General features: G+C 38.2%; 1 protein-coding gene across 1 annotated transcript in view; it reads right to left on the bottom strand.

The window, feature by feature from the left end:
- Nucleotides 1-20,876, bottom strand: part of LOC121739379 (mitochondrial cardiolipin hydrolase-like) — a 167,211-nt gene that overhangs the window by 27,838 nt on the left and 118,497 nt on the right. Inside the window, exon 6 of the mRNA XM_042131817.1 lies at nucleotides 4,679-4,711. The gene's annotated coding sequence lies outside the window, so the exon portion shown is untranslated. The remainder of the gene's footprint in view (nucleotides 1-4,678; nucleotides 4,712-20,876) is intronic.

Genomic DNA, 20,876 nt, shown 5'->3' with positions numbered 1-20,876 from the left:
CAGACAGACAGACAGACAGACAGACAGACAGACAGACAGACAGACAGACAGACAGACAGACAGACAGACAGACAGACAGACAGACAGACAGACAGACAGACAGACAGACAGACAGACAGACAGACAGACAGACAGACAGACAGACAGACAGACAGACAGACAGACAGACAGACAGACAGACAGACAGACAGACAGACAGACAGACAGACAGACAGACAGACAGACAGACAGACAGACAGACAGACAGACAGACAGACAGACAGACAGACAGACAGACAGACAGACAGACAGACAGACAGACAGACAGACAGACAGACAGACAGACAGACAGACAGACAGACAGACAGACAGACAGACAGACAGACAGACAGACAGACAGACAGACAGACAGACAGACAGACAGACAGACAGACAGACAGACAGACAGACAGACAGACAGACAGACAGACAGACAGACAGACAGACAGACAGACAGACAGACAGACAGACAGACAGACAGACAGACAGACAGACAGACAGACAGACAGACAGACAGACAGACAGACAGACAGACAGACAGACAGACAGACAGACAGACAGACAGACAGACAGACCGACAGACAGACCGACAGACAGACACGTCAAACTTATAACACCCCTCTTTTTTGTCGGGGGTTAAAAATAGGTCAAAAATTTTACAAGAACCGTAGCAAGAACCAATTAAATCCAACACCTTGCCTAAAGCCTAAATATCAAGCTCCTTTAAATAATAAATTAAACAAAATGAATACATAAACCAACAAAACCATAACGAAAAGACATAACCATCTGCACGCTTAAAGACAAAAATAATTATAAATCGGTCTTCTTGCATACAGGTGGCAAACTTTAAATATCAATAGTATTGCAAATTACAAGATAACTCGGAAAAAATTGATAGGCATCGCCTAATCAAGGTGCGGGTGCACCTGGTCTCTCTGCAAATCTTTTAATCTATGTTAATTACGATAACTATGGAATAAGTAATGAACAGTATGGCAATTATTTTAAAGGTATCATATAGAATTTTTATAAGCAATACATTATGCGGTCTTTTAACTTTTATCTCCATAATACAAGCGACTGGAAACGTGGAAACTGTAAAGGAACATGTCTATTGTCTATGGTTGGCCATGATCGATGCTATAGACAGATTCGTAATCATGGTAGCAATTACTGCTGTGCACCATGGCCCAATATGAATTCCCTTTAAGTCTAATGCAAATTTTAACGCAAAGCTTTCAAAAATAAGACTTATTTTAACCGAAGACTTTACATTTAAAAATATTTGTAATACACACATGAAAAAGACATCAACAAAACGAGCCCAAATCATTTCTAGCCTGTCGATAAGATATCTATTAGTCCCGTTGCCATGACAAAGTCGTAAAATGTCGTGAAAACGATTTGTATTGATACACGCTTATCGGGGCAGATAAGTCAACCCCGCGGTCACTAGATAACATAGGCTCTTCAGAATGTTTGTAAAGGGTTTGAGGATGAAGGGCCCTTCGAAGGGACAAATATGATTAGGATAGGCCAAGTATAGAGAGCTAAGGAGTTGCTATTCTGGACGCCTTTTTTGTAATTTCAATGAAAACAGTAGATTTTTATTCTATGTCAATTAAAACAGAACCTTAGGCTTGTAGTCTAGCACAGAGCGACAATTTTGTTCGAGATTGTTGGGCTGAATTGCCCTGGAAATTCCATCCTTTGCACGTGCTATGGCAATGAATGGAAGCATTTGATAATTTAACTAAATCTACCGTAGATTAATGTCACGATTAAAACTTGCCTACCTTCTTACTTCTTTCTGTTATTCCTAGTGTTCTAAAATATGTATACATCCAACAAATGCAGTCAGATACATTTAGAACTTATTCAATACAAACCTTCATACAAGCAGACAAATATCTGGGAATCCCCGCACTTTGAGATACTTATGTTCTATCTTTAAGGCGGGGATTAATCTCAATCAAAAACTATAACCTTGCACACAACCAAAGACCAAGCGTATACGCATCGCAATAAGATTCATTTTAACTTAGCATAAAACTGTAACTACTCGGGCGAATCTTCTCTATTTTTCATGTTTTTTTTAAATATGTTTGGAAATAAATATTAAGAGGAGTCCACACCGCCCTTTTTTCCATACAAACGTTGTCCCCTGTTACCTCCCTGGATAATGCTAGTAGAGTTATAATTTTTTTCCTGAATATCTACGGTCACTAATACAATGTCCCTATGTTTTCTTTTTTTTCATAATTTAATTATTAAATAAGATATGAACGTTCCAAAACCCAAATTAATGGCCAGATTTTCTGCTGTGTTTAAACGCCCAGAAAACAGATTTGGCTAGATTATACAAAAAAAAGCAAAACATAGGAACACAGCTCAAGCCTTTCTTTAATCCTTAGTGAAAAAAGTACTTTTAAGTTTTGGAGAAGGAATCAGGGGACAACGAATCGTTGATTTTCTGGATTTTCTGCAGTTGTCTCTATCGCGTTCTGCGGTATAGGCTTGAGGTAAGGGAGACAGCTATAGATATTACACGTACTTTTTATTCATTTCTCTAGCCCCTGGTGTGTCCTCTTAAGAAACAAAATTGTTCGGTTAAAGAAATTTTAATATAGATTTACTAACAATTTATTCAAATAAAATGTATAATTATCCTAGTTAATACTTATATTTCGATGAAATAGAGTTTTTTCGGAGGTGAGTTTGTAAATTAATTACAGCCAAAGTATTACGTTTTATTAAAATGTTTATAGTTTAAGGTATTTTGAATATTGTGCTTTATATCTCATATTTTTTAACACTTCGTTATTATATTGGAACTAGGTAAACCGGGAGTCACGGAATAACAAATTGGGGTTTATCCTCGCCATAAGCACTAAACACAGTATTCCTGGTTCTACTAGTAGTAGCAGAACGGAGTATAATGACCATAGTATATCCATACTTCCATACTAATACATAATATTATAAATGCGAAAGTGTGTCTGTCTGTAAGTATGTCTGTCTGTCACCTATTCACGCCCAAACGGCTGAACCAATTATGCTGAAATTTGATATGGAGATACTTTGAGCCCAGGGAAAGGACATAGGATACTTTTAATCCCGGAAAAATGTACGGTTACCATCGCGATAAACAAATTTTGGCGCAACGGAGTTGCGGGCGTCATCTAGTTTTGAGGAAGACTGCGTGTGATCCGTTAGTGATGATTTATCATTACATAGTTATTACAATATCAATTGGGAGTAACAATTTGTAGCGGGCGACGAGTTATCAGTCCAGAAGTGACAGGGTTCACCAGCTGGGTCAGTGTCGCGGTCTTATTTATGACGTACATGATACAGGGTGTTAACAAAATGCCAGAAGAGCTTGTGGCCCACTACGAGTATCACCACCACAGTTCTACATCGCGCTATCGAAGTTTTACAGGTGCGTTGATTTAAATATTACAGCTCAGCCTAAACGAAAAAACCACCTCGCTGAGTCGGCAGATCTTCCTTCATCACTCAACTCGTAGACAACTTGAATGATTCCATTGCAACCGATATTATGTGGGAATCGCAGAAAAGTAAAATATTGAATAACCTAAAAGATATGATATTGAATGTACTGTCCCTTCTTTGTGGAAATTCATGTTCAATTAAATAAATTATTTAATTAATTTAAAAATGCAAATGCCAAAGAACCATGGTTCATGACCTCAGAAAAAGCTAGAAGACTGTCGACTGAGCTGTAACTCATTCGTTTATATCCAGGGTATATAATAAGCTGGTCCTGCAGTAGTTACCATGCTGAAAAAGATTATTTTTCGTTTTTCCAGAAATGGCTCATTCCTCAAAAAATGCTCGTTTTATAAACAATGCCTTATAAACCAGCACCCTGCACTTTAAACAAGATTTGCAATTTTCACAAAAATTGCCCATTTCACAAATCTAGCCTCAATATCAGTAGTTCTTAACCGGTGGTCCGCGGATCACTGGTGGTCTCTGAAGCCATTCCATGTGGTCCGCGAAGCCATCCTAATAATACGTGAGTTGGTGAAGAGTATGCAGGCACAAAAATCACATAAAATTAAAATCTCTAACTTTTAGATTTTTGTCAAACGAAAAATGAGTAAGTACTAATTTTATAATTATTTATAGTTGTGCTTGCTTTCTTTATCAAATCACCCTTAATTTAGGTAAGATGGTCCCTCATGATTAGAAGGTTTAGAACCACCGCTCTATACCGTATATACCAGCACCCTGTATACATCTAAGCATGAAATCCTCTTCCTCATGGCCGCGATAACCCGGCTTCCTCGAACGCGGCCCCTCTGCCTGCGATATCGCGTAGATATCCCACACCCAAAACATGAATGGAAAAAACGTTATCAATGGAACAGTTGAGTCGAGGTTGGGATGTTCATCATCATTATCACCACTTAACATGTTATGTTATAGCAATGACTAGTGACACCTAGCAAGTTGTTATAAGTCCACATCTTATAGAAGAAATTTTGTAGTTCATTATATATTTTCTATAGATCAGCGGGTTTCAAACTTGTGTGGTGGAGCCCAAAAAAAAAAAGTGTCATGTACGAATTTCTGTTTCTGCGACCGAATATTTTATAGGTATTATAGAGTGAGAGCGAAATAAACTTACATTGACTCCTCGAATCGACGGCTGTTTGTTTACCTGTAAACATAACAATAATTAGGTGTCAACTTTTTCAAAACAATTAACAAACGTAGGTATACCTACGACTGGAGTCGTCAAAGACAAGGGAATGGTTCTGGCTACTTGGGGACGTGCTACGTCACAAGCTAGTGGCGAAGCATGGTTAACGAATTTAAAGCACGAGTTGGCAAGGGAAACGGATAAGAATGGAATTAAAGTAACCCCTTGCCTTTCCTTTGAAAGCTTGTTATAATGGGAGAGGCATGCATCGGCACGATTCACTTCTAGAACATAAGGTAATCTAACAATTAACTGATATAAACATACAAACAGATCAATATATCGGATATCCATTATCCACTTTCGCTACACATTCCTGCGGTAAAGGGGTCAACATATGAAACCATACATTACTGTCTCCGCCGCGTATATACTATATAATATTATGTACATAAGTCGCGAGTCGCGACACGCGGGCCCAGGATATAAACGCCTAATATAGTAATAGTAACAATAATGTGCGATTTAAACGGGACAATATTCTTCTGATTTATATAACACAGTACACAGTTTAGTCAAAAGTCGGTAACGTTCGCTTAAGTCCTAGATTCTAGGACTTTGGTTTACGAATATAGGACAAGTTTATGATATTGGCAATAACTATTAATATTGACTTCTATAGAGGACCGACTTTTGCGACTGATAAAGTTGAGTGGCCGCAACTTTATCAGTCGCAAAAGAACAGAGTTCAACTGGCTCTTAATAGACATTCGATTGCGATTGGCCGCCCTTATAACTGTCCCGAAAAGTTCCCACAAATCCTGGCATCATGGTCACCCTATCTCGGTGATATATTGCATAATTGATATGAACGACGACGCGACCCGACTCCGGACAAGGATCGGTTACGTCATCGTACGGAGGCGGGCAGTGGGTCCCCGACATCATCATCATCAGCCTTCCAACCTCTCGGGTATACCGAAATGGAAAATGGATGAAATTCAGAGAAAACAGAACTATTACAGAAGAACAAAGTACATTTTAGCTCTATAAACTTATAGCCCACGTACAACGAAGCGCAAAATAAAATAACACGAAAAAGTAGAGCTTTCCACCTTGCCCAATCTAACCTTTATCATTTGTACCATACAAAACCCATACTAATATTATAAATGCGAAAGTGTGTCTGTCTGTCTGTCTGTCTGTTACCTCTTTACGCGCGAACCGCTGAACCGATTTTGCTGAAATTTGGCATGGAGATATTTTGAGTCCCGAGAAAGGACATAGGATAGTTTTTATCTCGGAAAAATGTACGGTTCCCGCGCGATAAACGAATTTTGGCGCAACGGAGTTGCGGGCGTCATCTAGTTTAATATAAACTAGAGATCGCCCAATGGTCGAAATTCGACCTTAATTTCAACGACATCAGGACGACTACCTATATTTTGTAAGAAAATATTGACTTTATCATATTTTTTTCACACTTTCGCATTTATAATATTAGTATGGAGGAAGTATGGATTTTCATTTCGATAACGTTACGATTAAGTACTTCGCCGCCAATCACGTGCTGGAGCTCGTGATCTATATTTTCACTCCGCAAGATCTATTTCATCTGACGGCTATTACATGAATCAACGCTTCCACCATTCCACTTTACGACCAGCAGCCGCCAATTAGATACATCTAATGAATAATATGTTATATGTTGCACCAATGAGCAATCTATACGACACTTGTTAGAAATTAGATCAGACAAACTACTACACGATCATTTCAAAGAAAATGCATGTGTCGCATGTTATTGCATTCTATTTATAGGCAATTCGTACTAATATTACAAATACGGAAGTGTTTGTCTGTTACATATTGATACAGAGATAGTTTAGTTCCCGGAAAATGACATAGGATAGTTTTCATCGCGAAAATTGTACCACTACCGTGAAAAACGAATTGGCTAACAAAATGGCGACATCATGATGCATACTAAATGCACTCTAATAACAATCACAAACATCTGCAATGACTAAAACTTCCATGAACCCATTATACATCAGACATATAATTTACCGAGAACACCAGGACATATGGACCAAAAAGACATAAATGGTCCATAACTTTGTTCAAAAATAAAGATGACGCGATCAACTTATCAATGAAATCCCATGACGATTCTTCTTAGTGGCACAGACGCTCATTCATGTTACTCATGTCATGTGGATTGTTCGGCGGTGACTCACGGAGGCGCCTTATAATTACGACTATCGTGTGGCGTATCTGCTCAATTATCTATTCATTCTGAGTTGACAGTTTATGGAATAGTTTAAGGATCGAATATCTCATACACTGACTTCGTCCTTATCCTCTTTGCAACAAGTGAAACATTTTTCCGCAGTTTATTACTCCGTAAATTGTTACATCAAAATCACACTAACCTACAATAGAAACAAGGGCACCCCATAATCTTTGACACTCCCATCTATCTTAACATCTGCACTATCCTAGAGCCCAGTGTAGCTCATATTATTCTAACTTCAAAATTCCACAAAATGTGTAAATTCTAGTCCGTCTCCGTCTAAACTAACATAATAAGACACAGCACGGAGCACCACCTAGTGACCAACCTAACCTACATTCTAGCCTACTTCATCAATTCCACCACCAGAATTTCGACCATTCGGGAGAGGAACTCAACTGGCGGACAAGCGACACGTTAACTATATTAAACTGCCGTTATCCAACCTTTGGTACCGCCGGCAGTCATAAATATGCCACTTTTGGCCGTCAGCCGTAATTGGGTCTAGTACAAGGCCGCGAACTTGGCTAAACAGGGGCTAATTAGAGCTATGCGGCCTCCGTGGTCCAGTGGTTTGGAGCTGGGCTCTAGACTCGGAAATCGTGGGTTCGACACCCGTGGGAACGTATGTTTTCCAAGTTCGGTTAGGACAATGTAGGCAGATCACCTGATTGTCTGAGTAAGACGATCCATGTGTCGAATGATCAAGTAAATAGTCGATCCTGCACACGATCATTTAGCCAGTCGTGTCGGTCGTCCGTCCAATTTGGTTATAACATAAGAAGATACAGTGCTCTTGTGTACTGCGCACACACTTGGGCACTGTAAAATTACTCCTGCGTAACTGGCCATGGGCACTGATATCAATGAAATCGGCCACCGTCACCGAAACCGGTGTGGGAGTTATTATGCAGCCGATTTCGGTGAGCCACGCGCGGCGCATGTCAACACGATCCATTTATGTTAATTTACCTGCGAGATTTAGCCCTTATGCTGTCGATATAGGGTTGTATCAGGGGCAAAATAACAACGAACTATACTTACAACTATTTGTATGATAATGCCAGTACAAATGGTAGAACAATGACAACAGTTTGCTAATGACGTAGGGCCGGGCCAGATGACTTCATGACGCTATGTGTAGGCGGCATACTATGAACTCCGATAAACTTATCGAAAACTGCAAATTTCATTCTAATAAACACAATAAAATTAGCGAAGGGAAGGGAGAATTTTATCAAAGCACTACGCTTTCTGCAAGTAGGTACAGTCTTCATGATACGTGGTAACAGGTAACATTCAGGGAACTCTCTAAGGCTAGCCGCAAACGTACGACGATTTCCGAATCCGTATATTCGGAATTTCGTGAGACTTGCACAAACGTTCGTTTTATCACGCGCGAACGCGTCGCTTCGGCTTGCAAGTTGCACTTGAGAGTTGAGACGTATGTGCGGCAGTTAACTGCCTTAAGGTATTTGCTACTGATTCCATGCATTCGGATTTCCGAATACGTAAAACTAATTCGTATATATATATATATTCGCAATTCTTATATATATATATATATATATATACTAGATGTCCCGCGCGGCTTCGCCCGCGTAAATTAGAAATTTTACAGAATCCGTAGGTACATTTTCCCATAAAAAATATTTCCCCCGTTTTTCCCACATTTTCCTGAGTTTCTTCTGTCGTATTAGTCTTAGAGTAATAATATAATATAACCTTCTCGATAAATGATGAGTCTTACTCGATAAATGATCTATCTAACACTGAGATAAGTTTTTAAATCGGACCTGTAGTTTCTGAGATTGACGCGTTCAAGCAAACATACTCTTCAGGTTTATAATATTAGGTAGATATAGATTTTTTTTAATTATCGCTTGACAAACTCGAGTCTCGATCTAAAAGACTATGAAATGGTATAATATGGTAGTGATGATGATGATGATGATGATGAAGAATGTAATTTGCATAGTAGCATATGCTTTCTGTTCTTAAAACAACGCCGAAACTCCCAAACTATAAAGAATAAATAATAGTATCTATAAAGAATCAGGAATTCTCTCAGCACCTTCTGAACCACGGTATACCAGGTATATCTCGGTGCAAAATCTTACTTGTTGGTAGCATATGCTTAGAATACTTCTCACGAAACCGAAGTCACCATATGTTTCCCTATAAGTTTTGAGGAGTTCCCTCGATTACTTATGGATCCTTCATCAGATCACCACTTTTCTGAATATAATACCAAATTGGGATGATACCCTATATACCAAAAGAAAAATTTTGAAAATCGGTTAACAAACGGCGGAGTAATCGTTGAATATAAGAAAACGAACATAACACCTCCCCCATTTTGAAAGTCGGTTAAAATTGTAGCCTATGTGTTATTTATTTAATATTTTAATCAGCACATGAATTGAATAACAAATTTTTTTTTCAAATTAATCGTAGCACCATCTGTCAGGACAAACTAAAATTGAAATAGAATAATATTGAATGCGATGATAGCGCCGTCCGCCGGATCTAATGTAAAACATTCCAAAATCAACAACTCCTTATAAATAAGAAATTAATTGAAAAAACATTTTCCAGTAGACCAAACTGTAAATCTAAACCATTCTCGAATCTCCACGAACACACACAAAAAATTTCATCAAAATTGGTCCAGTCGTTTAGGAGGAGTTCAGTCACATACACACGCACACAAGAAATATATATATATTAAGATATATATAAGAGTTGCTCGAAATTTAGTATATAGGGGATTTCGGGGGCGATAAATCGATCTAGCTAGGAATCATTTTCAGAAAATGACTTTTTATTCGTTTTTAATCGATAATTTGGCAACTAATTGTTTTAACGACCAGTAGATGGCGTTATTAAGTAACACTTAATAACGCCATCTACTGTCTACTACAAGTCAATGAGTGTTTGCTATACCGAGCAAAGCTCGGTCATCCAGGTACTCTACTTATTAAAGTGTAATGTAGTTAATACAGTTTGTAATAAATAAATAGTAATCTAATGACTAATGATTCAAGCGAATGATTTAACTCGCCAATAATATAACGTTCAAGTAAAACAATAACACCCTATATTTGAAGGAAGGGCGGATCACTATCTAAAAATATAAAAATCTGCAGTCCTTTAACGGAAAACATCTTATTAAGCCCTACTAATACGTTAAGCTAAGACTTATGTATTCATAAAGTTCCAAAGTTTTACAATATTAATATAAAATTATCTAGAACATAACATAGCTGTACTAAAACATAAGTATTATGTATATTGTATTTAGTGTACAGTAGGCGAATACACACGTGTACATACAATTAACCTTAATCGATTTTACAACTATCAAAGCGGTTATCATTAATCAGAATTCCTAAGAAGTCCGAGCGTACGAATTCGCACGTTTTATCTGTTCATTACTAAAACGGAAATGCCAGAGGTACATTAAAAGGATTTCTCCCGAGAAATTGGCAATTCATCAAGGATTATGTTACCGAAACTGGTTTGTAATAAATTATTTAATGTTGAAAACAAATCAATCACGTAATGCTAATAAAAATTATTTGGAAATAATTAACTCTAAAATTTAAGCTCACTACGAAGCTTTATACGAAGAGCATTCATTTCCCAAAAACTATACTATATTTTACTCGGCGAAACATGGCGGTAGCGGTCATTGACCTCCTGTCAAAAACTTGTCATTTTCTATATAAACCGTGATTGACAATGACTTTGTCAGACGTTGTCAATCGCGGTTTACATAGAAAATGGCAAGTTTTAGACATTCGCCGAGTACAGTATACATAATATTATGTCATTCGTAGGACTCAAAGTATCTCCATGCCTCATTCATATCGGCTTGAGCGAGAAGACAACAGACACTAACAAACAGACAGTCAGACTTTTGTCGTGGCTGTCGTGCCCGTTCCTTTTGACTTCCCCGTCATTAGCCCCCCCGTTAGTCTTTCCCTTAGACTTCACTGTATTCAAACACCAGACTCTCCAATGTCCGAGCAACGCCAGTCCCCCTAGCAACAGTGAGCCATCCGCTAGAAAGTACGCGTGGAACTAGTATAACCCGTTCGGCGACGCGGCCCTACTGGGCCAAGGCCGGCGCCGCTTCACGAGAAACCACGTTATATCACACTGATATAATCTATACGGCGAACTCTGCTAGGAACATATAAAAATGATATAAAAATGTGTGTGATTATCCTGCTTATGCAGGGCTAAACAATGATAAGATAAGTTACTAAGTAGGTAGAATCGAGAGTACAAACGTTGTGAAGAGCCGCCACGTCATAAGCTAGTCATAAACTCATAACCATCAGACATATTCTCACTATGATATTATGTTACACAAAAATATACAAGGTGTAATAATACTTTAGGGTGAGTATGCGTTTCTTGTATTATGTATAGAGTTTGCCGTAAAAAAAGTTACTCTTTTTTATGGGCAAATACTAATTATGTTGGGATATTCCTTATCGAAACATGAGTCAAAAGTAACTTACTTCTGTAGACATTGTACTCAAACTCGTCTAAAGCTTGTACACATTGGGTACTTTAGTCGAGTTTTTAAATTTTAGTTTCAAATTTAGGAAGGAATTAAAATTCTCAACACCAGAATTTCGTCATAAAATTCATTATTATGTTGCTCGTAATATTCCATAAAATATCAATATAGGCCATTCTTTAATTAAATATTTTATTCAATTCAACCACACATAAAAAGCGGTAATAAAAATATAAATTAACATAATTTTGTATCTAGGTACATAAAAATGTACTTTATGAATTTAACATACAAAAAACTTACTTATCGATGACCAGATGCAACTCTGTTCTTTGTCGCGCGGTAACCCTACATTGTCCGGGTTAAAAACTACCCTATGTCCCTTCCGTAACTCAAAGTCTCCATACCAATTTTCACCTCAACCAGTTCAGCCAGAAGCGCACAGACAGTGTTCAGCGTGACACACAGAAAGGCAGACACACTTTCGCATTTATAATAATATTATTATCTATACATCTATACATATAAATAAAATTGGGGTGTCTGTTTGTAATATTTAAAGAACCGTTTTTTACTAAATGCATATGAATGTATATAGGGTACAGACACCAAAACAACATTTTTTTACAATTTTTGTCTGTATGTCTGTCTGTCTGTCTGTTTGTTCCGGCTAATCTCTGAAATGGCTGGAGCTATTTTGACGGGACTTTTTAGGCACATAGCTGATGTAGTAACGAATAACTTAGGCTACTTTTTAACCGACTTCCGAAAAGGAGTAGGATATATTCAACTTTTTTTATAAAGGAACCTTTTTTTATTATTATCTTTGTTATCACATTTTGCTGACGCGGACGAAGTCGCGGGCAACAGCTAGTAGTAATTAAATTATGATGCATATTGCATACGTTTTACAAGCGTAGGCGTGTTCACTACGAACGTAACTCACGTCGCCATGGGACAGTAGGCACAGGGATAGGTAGGCCCTTCTACCTTATTTAATCTTTGGTCATACTCATAAGTCATAAGCATAACTCATAACTTAGAGTTAACATGCCAATCGCTTGTGTATGGTAAAATTATTTACGACTCTGTCCGACGTGTATGATTAAAGCGCAGTTTACTAACCGAGTTATTAAGTCAACTTTACCTTGAGGACCTGAGAGAACGAGTTTTACTCAAAGAAAAAAAATCTCAAAAATGTTAGGTTTCTCAGCCCTATTGTTTTTTCTTTTTCTTAAAATTAAACGTACTTATGGAAAAACTGCCGATGCTCAAGAATTTAAAATAAGAATACACTGAACGTATAGTTTTGATGATTATAATATGTCTCTTTTATGGTAAGTATAGATTATTATGTACCTAACTCAAATTAAAAGGACGTAAGGCATTTAAGCGGTAGTCGTAACAATTCGTATAGTAAAACCACATAATATTGTTATCTTAAAAAATGTTCACAGATTGAACTGTACAAAACGTAGATAAGGATACAATAGTAGATACGCTATCTACATCACATGAGAAACACCCAAATACGACTTCTCATGATAGTTCCAGTGTAAACAGAGTTAGGATACTCCATACTAGTAATACCTAGACCAAAACCAGTTTTGTATTGTGAGAACTTTTTAATGTTGATTTGTAGGAAGTTCTCATGATGTTATAGAAATGGTGATAGCGCCAGATTGCTGCTAGTTACTGGACTCAAAACACGTTTACATATCAACATGTCCAGAATCCAGGAGCCATATACTGGAGTACGTTTACATTGACAGTGCTGATCAAGCGCGCAAACAAGTGGCACTGGCAGCCAACAGTGCATAATGTAATTTAGCAGTTTCGATGTATTATGACTGAGACTGATAATAGACACAGACGACGCCAGAGCACTTTTACGCCACCTATCGATCATTACTAGTGCAATAGACTTGACAAGCAGCGGCCAATAGCGTATCACTTAAAATCTCACATCTGGGGGCCATTGTGGGGCCATTGTGGGGCCATTAATTGAACATTGGAGGATTGAAGACGTGACTTTAAGTTGTGTAAAGATTTTTCTGTCAAATATTCTTTTCAACCTACATCATCATCGACAACTCTGCGAAATTCCACGTCCGTTTTCTTCGAGACCACTGTATCTCCTCCATTTAAGCTGCGGTTCTCCCACGGTACTAACATTAGCATGTTTCAAAGGAAGTCGGCTCCGCATATGGTCCGGACAAGCCGGAAGTCAGTATTTTTATTGGCCGCCATGTTGAGTGACTACTGTGACATCATCGCTTCTTATACATTAGGTTTAGGTACTATGGTCAAACCGTGTGACGAGATACAAGATGTCATACTGACATACAAAATTTACAAACTATAGGGCCCAGTTTCGTCAATCTTGAGTTAAAGTTAACTTTGTGTATCAAAGAAAATGTATGCCCTTTTCTTTCGCACATAATATGAGAGGCGAAGGAACAACACAATACTTAAACCAGACAGACGCAAGTGGAAAAAGGTATTTTGGCGCACTTTTTGGTAAAATACGACTTCAGAGACGGATGTTTCATACTCTATAGTCTCTACTCTGTCCTGTCATCCAAGTATCGTTTAATATCGATTACTCTTCTCTCATTCACACATAGACATAAAACCTTGTCAAACCTAAACAACCTTATCTAACCCCCCACGAAGTGTTTGTATACACAAGCCATGTAATAGTATTTGTATACGTTAACACTCAACAGTAAATACAACACTAGGTACCTAGACTACCAAGGACCTTTGACCCGGTGAGTCAGGCGGAGTGAGGCGGAGTCAGGCGGTGATTCCTCGAACGTTATTCACATCCCGCGTCGTCCGGTTACATAACAATACTCTCTATCGGCTGTTTCCCGCGACACAGCTCACTTGTAAGCCAGTGGTACTTGTAACAGACTTTGTTCTCCTCTATTCTGCCAAAGCAAAGGTTCGGATCCAAAGTCGACCCGATTAATCTGGATCCGATAAAGGCCACCTAAAGCGATCACACTCGATGTTGGACATGAGCTATCATAGACATAAATTATACCCCACTTTCGCAATCGCTTGTAATGGCAATATTCTGTGGTGATGGGTTTATTGGTCTATCATAGTCCGGGACAGCACACCAAAAGAGGAGCTGCACCATTTGGAAGTAGCTCTACTATAGCCAACTAAACAAGAGACTGTAAACTATAAAGTCTTAGCTTTGAGAACACTAAGGGCATGTTTCACCACCTTCTGATAAGTGCCGGATAGACTATCCAGTATCCACCACTTAATCAGGAAGTGGTGAAACAGGCCCTAAGTCTTATGGATTTTAACAAAAGGTGGATCCAACATCGTATACCACACGTTACGTTTCAAGAAGATTCGACAATCTGCCTAGCTTCCTGCTGATAATAATGAATAAACAATATGCTAACTCGTAAAAGGCGAATTTTCCCAGCCAACACAGCCGCGATATAATCGATTAGTATTGTGTTTGTACAGCACATTCCACCTTTATCGCGACGCTTGCCGCCAGGGCTGACACTTCATCATATGCTGTGGCTACCTCATTATAAATATCTCTGAAGCTACTCCTTAGTTCTTACTTTGGCCGTCGAAGGAAAAAACATAGTTCTTCCCTTTAACCCAAGGCTTTCCTTTATTACAGTTTCTAGGGAGAAACTAGGGTGTACCATTTTCCTCTTTAGGAACTATCCCACATTCCCAATATTACTACTCCCGAGTGTCGTTCAAGAAGTCAACTAAAACACCGACGCGATGACTGAAGCCACCTAAAACCAGTATGGACAATATTTTTTTCTGTTTCTTACCCAACGTGCGTAGTAGTCATCGTGTTTAGCATAACTTTAAATGCGTTAAATCAATAAACTAGAAATTGGCAGCCCTGCATCGGCAGCAAGTAGCAACCATAACCATCACGCTGCAGAACAATCGATTACGGCAACCGTGGCCGCCCTTGACAACGAGACGTTATGCACACGCACGTAACGAGCTATTTGGTATATATTTCGCCAACAACCTTTACCCATTTACCACAAAATTTTTACCGAGTTCCAAAAAAGGGAGGAAAAAATGAATAAGTGTATCAGACTGCGGTTTGGGGAGCACTGGGGAATCAACAAATTATTCTTTTAAATCTTAAAAAATATCAAGCAGAACATTCACCCTACCGGAAGGGATGGTCATTGGTCACGCTTATTGTTCTAAAAACTCCTACCTCGTAAGTGTATCGACTATCAAAACCTAAGCGCAAAATTTTCAGCAAAGCTCAATACTTGAGACACTTCTTCTACTTCTATTGAAAATCCCGTGCTCAGAAAGATTAAGTACAAAATCAATGTAAAGTACAATAAATTATATGAGTGAATTCAATCCATGAAGAATATGGTCATTGGCCACACAGCACGACGCCAAAGAGGCCATAATATGTTATCCTAAAACGTAGATCTAGGACAAGTATATAATTCACTCGTATATATAGGTGATAACTGTCAACACTAAATTGACGCTAGTGTTGAATGAAGGGCACAGAGTAACGACAGCAAAAATCATACACAGATAATAAATATATAATAGAGTATAATAATATTATTTTTAAATTTTGTTTGTTGCTGAGTTCGGCTTATACCTTGATGAACCCGGCTAAACAATATATGATATACAAACCAATGAGAATAAAAGACAGGAACGATAAAGTTCTAAGCCACATGGCGGGTAGATTCGACACAGAACGATGTCTTTTTAACAACCTAGAAACTCCACCCAGCTTGAGTGAGTGACAAATCGAACCTATCCGAATAGCAACACGAGCATTCTCCCACTACGCATTATGAATGAAGGGAACCAAGTACCAACAAAAACCTCACCCAACCATATACAGCCCTGCATCCTTGTGTGCGATATTAGCAAAATTGGCCAATAGCCATATTAAAATTCCAATACGGCAATTTATAGGTTCTCATAGTAACCTTGTGTCGTTTAGGAGCTGAGTCAGATAGCCTACGCCGCGCCATATAAGTTCAAATATTGGTGAACGGTACCGCTGCTTCAAATTCATTACGTCATAGTTGGTTTAAGGTAATTCGGTATGACATAATCGTGGAAAGAGTGTAGGTCCGGTGACACCCGCACAAAAGACAAGCAAGTAAATTGGCAAGCTGGCAAGCAACTCAGGGACGAGAATCATCAAGGTGCACCGGGTAACCAAAGGATTTACGTGCTTGTCAAGCTGCAGGCTCAGAATGGCCACATTAGAATAGAAATAGCTGACAGATTTTAGGAAGAACGTATTACGTAACAGATTTCCTCCTGTCACTCTGTCTATTCTACCGTGGGTAAGCGGAAAGAATTGAAATACTGGTAGATTTTAGAAACAAGTTAACAGATTTACTTTTGTCATTTTTTGTCTATTCTAGAACACACATTAATATTCAGAAAGGGATAGAAATGGTAGGTAGGGACTAGGGATGTGTGTACCTCCAGAGCTGGGGTCACCAAATGGCGGACCGCGGTCCTCATCTGGACCGCCGACCTATTGTGTGCGGACCAAGCATGTTCGAAGATGAACTTCGTCAAAAATTAATTTCGGTTTCGACGTACTTACTGATGAACATGTAGCAAAAAAGATTGTCTCTTGTCATTGATACAAACAAATACCTTTGTAATTTCCGTAATTACATTTGTTTAATATTTTTGAAAAGTGTAGACCGCGAAGGCCATTTTATTTCTTAAAACGGACCCCGAGCCAAACTAATTGGTGACCCCTGCTCTAGAGTGCTAGAGTCATCAGCGAACTAAACTATTCTCTTGCTTGCCAATCTGCTTCTTATAAATTTTGCATAAAAATGAGGCCAATAATAATATTATGCTTATGTCCTAGTATTTCTATCATGTGTTATTAATAGATTTAAAAGCACTAGTAGATTACATAAGAAAACGCCCCTGGCACATAATTTTGCTGTTTGAGGCTATTTTCGTCAAGATAACATTTCTTTCAGGCTTTTCCTTAGCTACTTTCACCTCGACTTACGTAAGCGCTAGGAGATATTGCTTAGGGAATTTATTTACGGATTTGTTATGAGTTAACTATTCTTAGTCTTTAGTTTAATAAAGGATGTAGGTTTCCTTTAATAAAGACGAAAATTTATAAATAAATACTCGGTATGCTTATCTTATGTTTTGTCTTTTTAGAACTTGTTCTAACACATGCCTCCGTTAACGGAACCTATGCCTGTCACAGCTAGCATGCATAATGCCCTTCAAGAATGCACAACAAAAAATCCAGCGAAGACGCAACGAGAAATCGGGCCATCTAGTCAGAATGATTAATGAGGTCTCGAATACCCGAGATCCTGGAATTCCTATCCGATTCCAGATTCCAGAGCTTTCCAGACATCCAGGCTCAGAATTTAGATGGAATCGTTTCCTCGTAAGCGGCAGGATGAATTTGACAAGATGAATTTCTATGCACTTTCGGTACAAGTATCGTTTAGAACAATGGATATTTAAAATACACTTTCGTATTATGAAGCTAAAGAGTTCGTATGTTAGTTTGGACAGGCTAACGTTAGGAACTACTAGTCAAAAATTTTTTTAGACTTATGTTTAAAATAACATCCCGTTGCGACCAATAAGAACAAAGAATCAGTGGAAAATGTGGAAAACAAAACAGGGAAAACCATTCTTTTTAAAATGTGGTGACGCGGACGAACTCGCGGGCAAGTCAGTAAGTATTAATTTATTATTATGTAGGTATTGTAATTTAAAGTCAGTTGGAGACAATAACAGGAGTCAGTACCAAGCAAGTGCAACATTGTAATCTGCAAATTGCAATAGCTTGGAGTAACTTTACATACTTTTTTTTTATTCTTATTTATTTTATAAGCCTTACATCCTGAAGATTAAGTCGGCTTAAGAGTTACATTTTAGTCGATTTTGAAATCAATAGTTCTGTTTATTGTTACAAAAGCGATTGACTAATATTGGTATAATAAATTAATGTGTAAATTTCGTAAAAGAATTAACATCTTTGAGCAACTCTCAAATCTGGATCTAGGTGAACTACCAAGAAGATCTATCATCTACATAACACATCCGATCTCGTCCTCGATCTCTACAAGAAAGCCTATTATGATTTACAGGTGACGAAACGTACAAACAGAACAGAAAAATAAAATTATTGTTCAAGATTTTCTGGACCTGTAACAAAGATGTAACATAGTCTAGATGCTAGACGTAAAAAGCTACGGTTAAACCCATAAGAGCTGCTTGATAACTTGACAATCGTCAAAGATAAAATGCATTTAGTCCCGTAAATATACGTGCTTGTAATCTCAGCACTGCGCTTGAGATCTAGCGAAAGCGAAACACGAGGGACTACGCTGAAAACTTTCCTGAGGAATCGTCAAAGATTTTTGCCCTAAAATGATCAAACGATATCTCTACCTCTAGATATATAGAAGACTAGATGACGCCCGCAACTCCGTTTCGTGTGGGAATTTCGTACATTTTACCGGGATAAAAAGTATCCTGTGTCCTTTCCCGGCACTCAAAGTATCTCCACGCCAAATTTGGGCAAAATCGGTTCAGCGGTTTGAGCGTGAAGAGGTAACAGACAGACAGACAGACGGACGGACGGACAGACGGACAGATGGACAGACGGACATACGGAGAGACAGACAGACAGACACACTTTCACATTTATAATATTAGTATGGATTGAGCGTTTAATTCCTCCCAATATAATGTCCCGGGTATTTCGGCCTTATCGTCAATCGTCGCGTCAAGGCGTCAGTAGTCACCCACACCGCGGCGCAAAAAGCCGGAGCGTTGCCCGCGTCGCCTTGAACTTACCACGTGCACGTACAGACAGCACCTGCACTGTGTGCCGTGTGGCTATGATAAAGTGGCTAAATTTTCCATAAAAAAGTAAATTCTCTCGGATAAGCCAGAAACTAGAAGTTACACCTTTCATGAAAGTCTCTAGAAGCATTTAGAAGTGGCACTTATCGTGGACGTCTCTGAAAGACGTAATACGCATGTTTACGCATAGCAAGCTGGTTGCTTGCCTGCAATGTGGATTGTAGAATAACAAACACCTCATCTGGAATTTTTGCGTGAAAGAAAAATAACAACAAAAATCACGTTTTTGATCAGGACGACCTTCAATCTTTTTAGGTTGTCAATAGCAAAGATTCTCACGTAAAATTTGTCGGCTTCTGACAAAACATCGTTGCTAACCGTACACCGCAAAAACACTACACCTTTGCGCGGCAAGGTGTATTAGAAATTACTGAAATTCCTATCAAGTCGGTTATAACTTATAAAAGAAACATCAATTATTATGGGTTTACATTTAATGCACCATCGATCATCTCCTAGTTAGTGCCATCGTGCTGTCAAATATCCTGACAAGATTAGCATTGCTAATCTCCGCTGGTATTGCAAACTACAATGTTGCATTCGCCCGTTTCTTGTTCTTAAGTCATTTCCATGTAGAACATCATGTTAATTCCTTAAAAGAAACATAGACAAGGAATGTTAGAGTTGGGATAAATATATAAGTAACTAGAGACCCGTGAACTTCGTATTACTTCCCCCCTTAATATAAACCTTCTCTGGACTTCCACGAAGACTTAAAGACTAGAAGTAGCCAAATCAGTTCAACAAAATTTAAATTCATTTTTATTTTACCAACGCCTTCACACCTTCTCTGTCTCTATTATTGTTATTATTAGCCGATGGCCAAAGGCCCATCTTTCCTTCTCTGTCATATGAATAAAAAAAGAAACAGCATATTTTAATCAAAGATTAACAGGCAATGAGCCCACTTTAGCTGACATTGAGTTAACTATTATGTAACCGGCCGCCAAGTTCAATGTAAACAACCAACACCATTAGCTGCACTCGGATCAATAAACCTATTATGTAAACAAACATCGAGAATCAATCATTAGAAAATGATACGCTTGCCCGGACACAGAGAAAGGAATATTCTGATAAATCACATCGTAAAAACTGGAAAGTGTGAATAGATCTCGCGTTTCGTATCACACGAAAAAAATACATTTAGGGTACTTAACTTAAGTATTGTAACTTTAGGGGAGATAATAAATATATATATATATATATCTCTATTATAATTTATAATGTGCACAGACTCCATAGTGAGACAATGTTACAAGAACAAATATTTGTTTATCAAGCAACTTTTCTAACGTATCATAGAAGGATTGTAACTAAAACTTGTGCGAGTAATTTTATTAATACAGAGGTTAGTATTTATTATTATCGTGACAAGTGTTACGCAATGATATCTGTGAAATATGCAATTGTCACGG

Source organism: Aricia agestis, chromosome Z (genome assembly GCF_905147365.1).
Source record: "Aricia agestis chromosome Z, ilAriAges1.1, whole genome shotgun sequence".
NCBI lineage: Eukaryota > Metazoa > Arthropoda > Insecta > Lepidoptera > Lycaenidae > Aricia > Aricia agestis.
The sequence above is the reverse complement of the archived record's forward strand: the minus strand, read 5'-3'. Positions and strand labels throughout refer to the sequence as shown.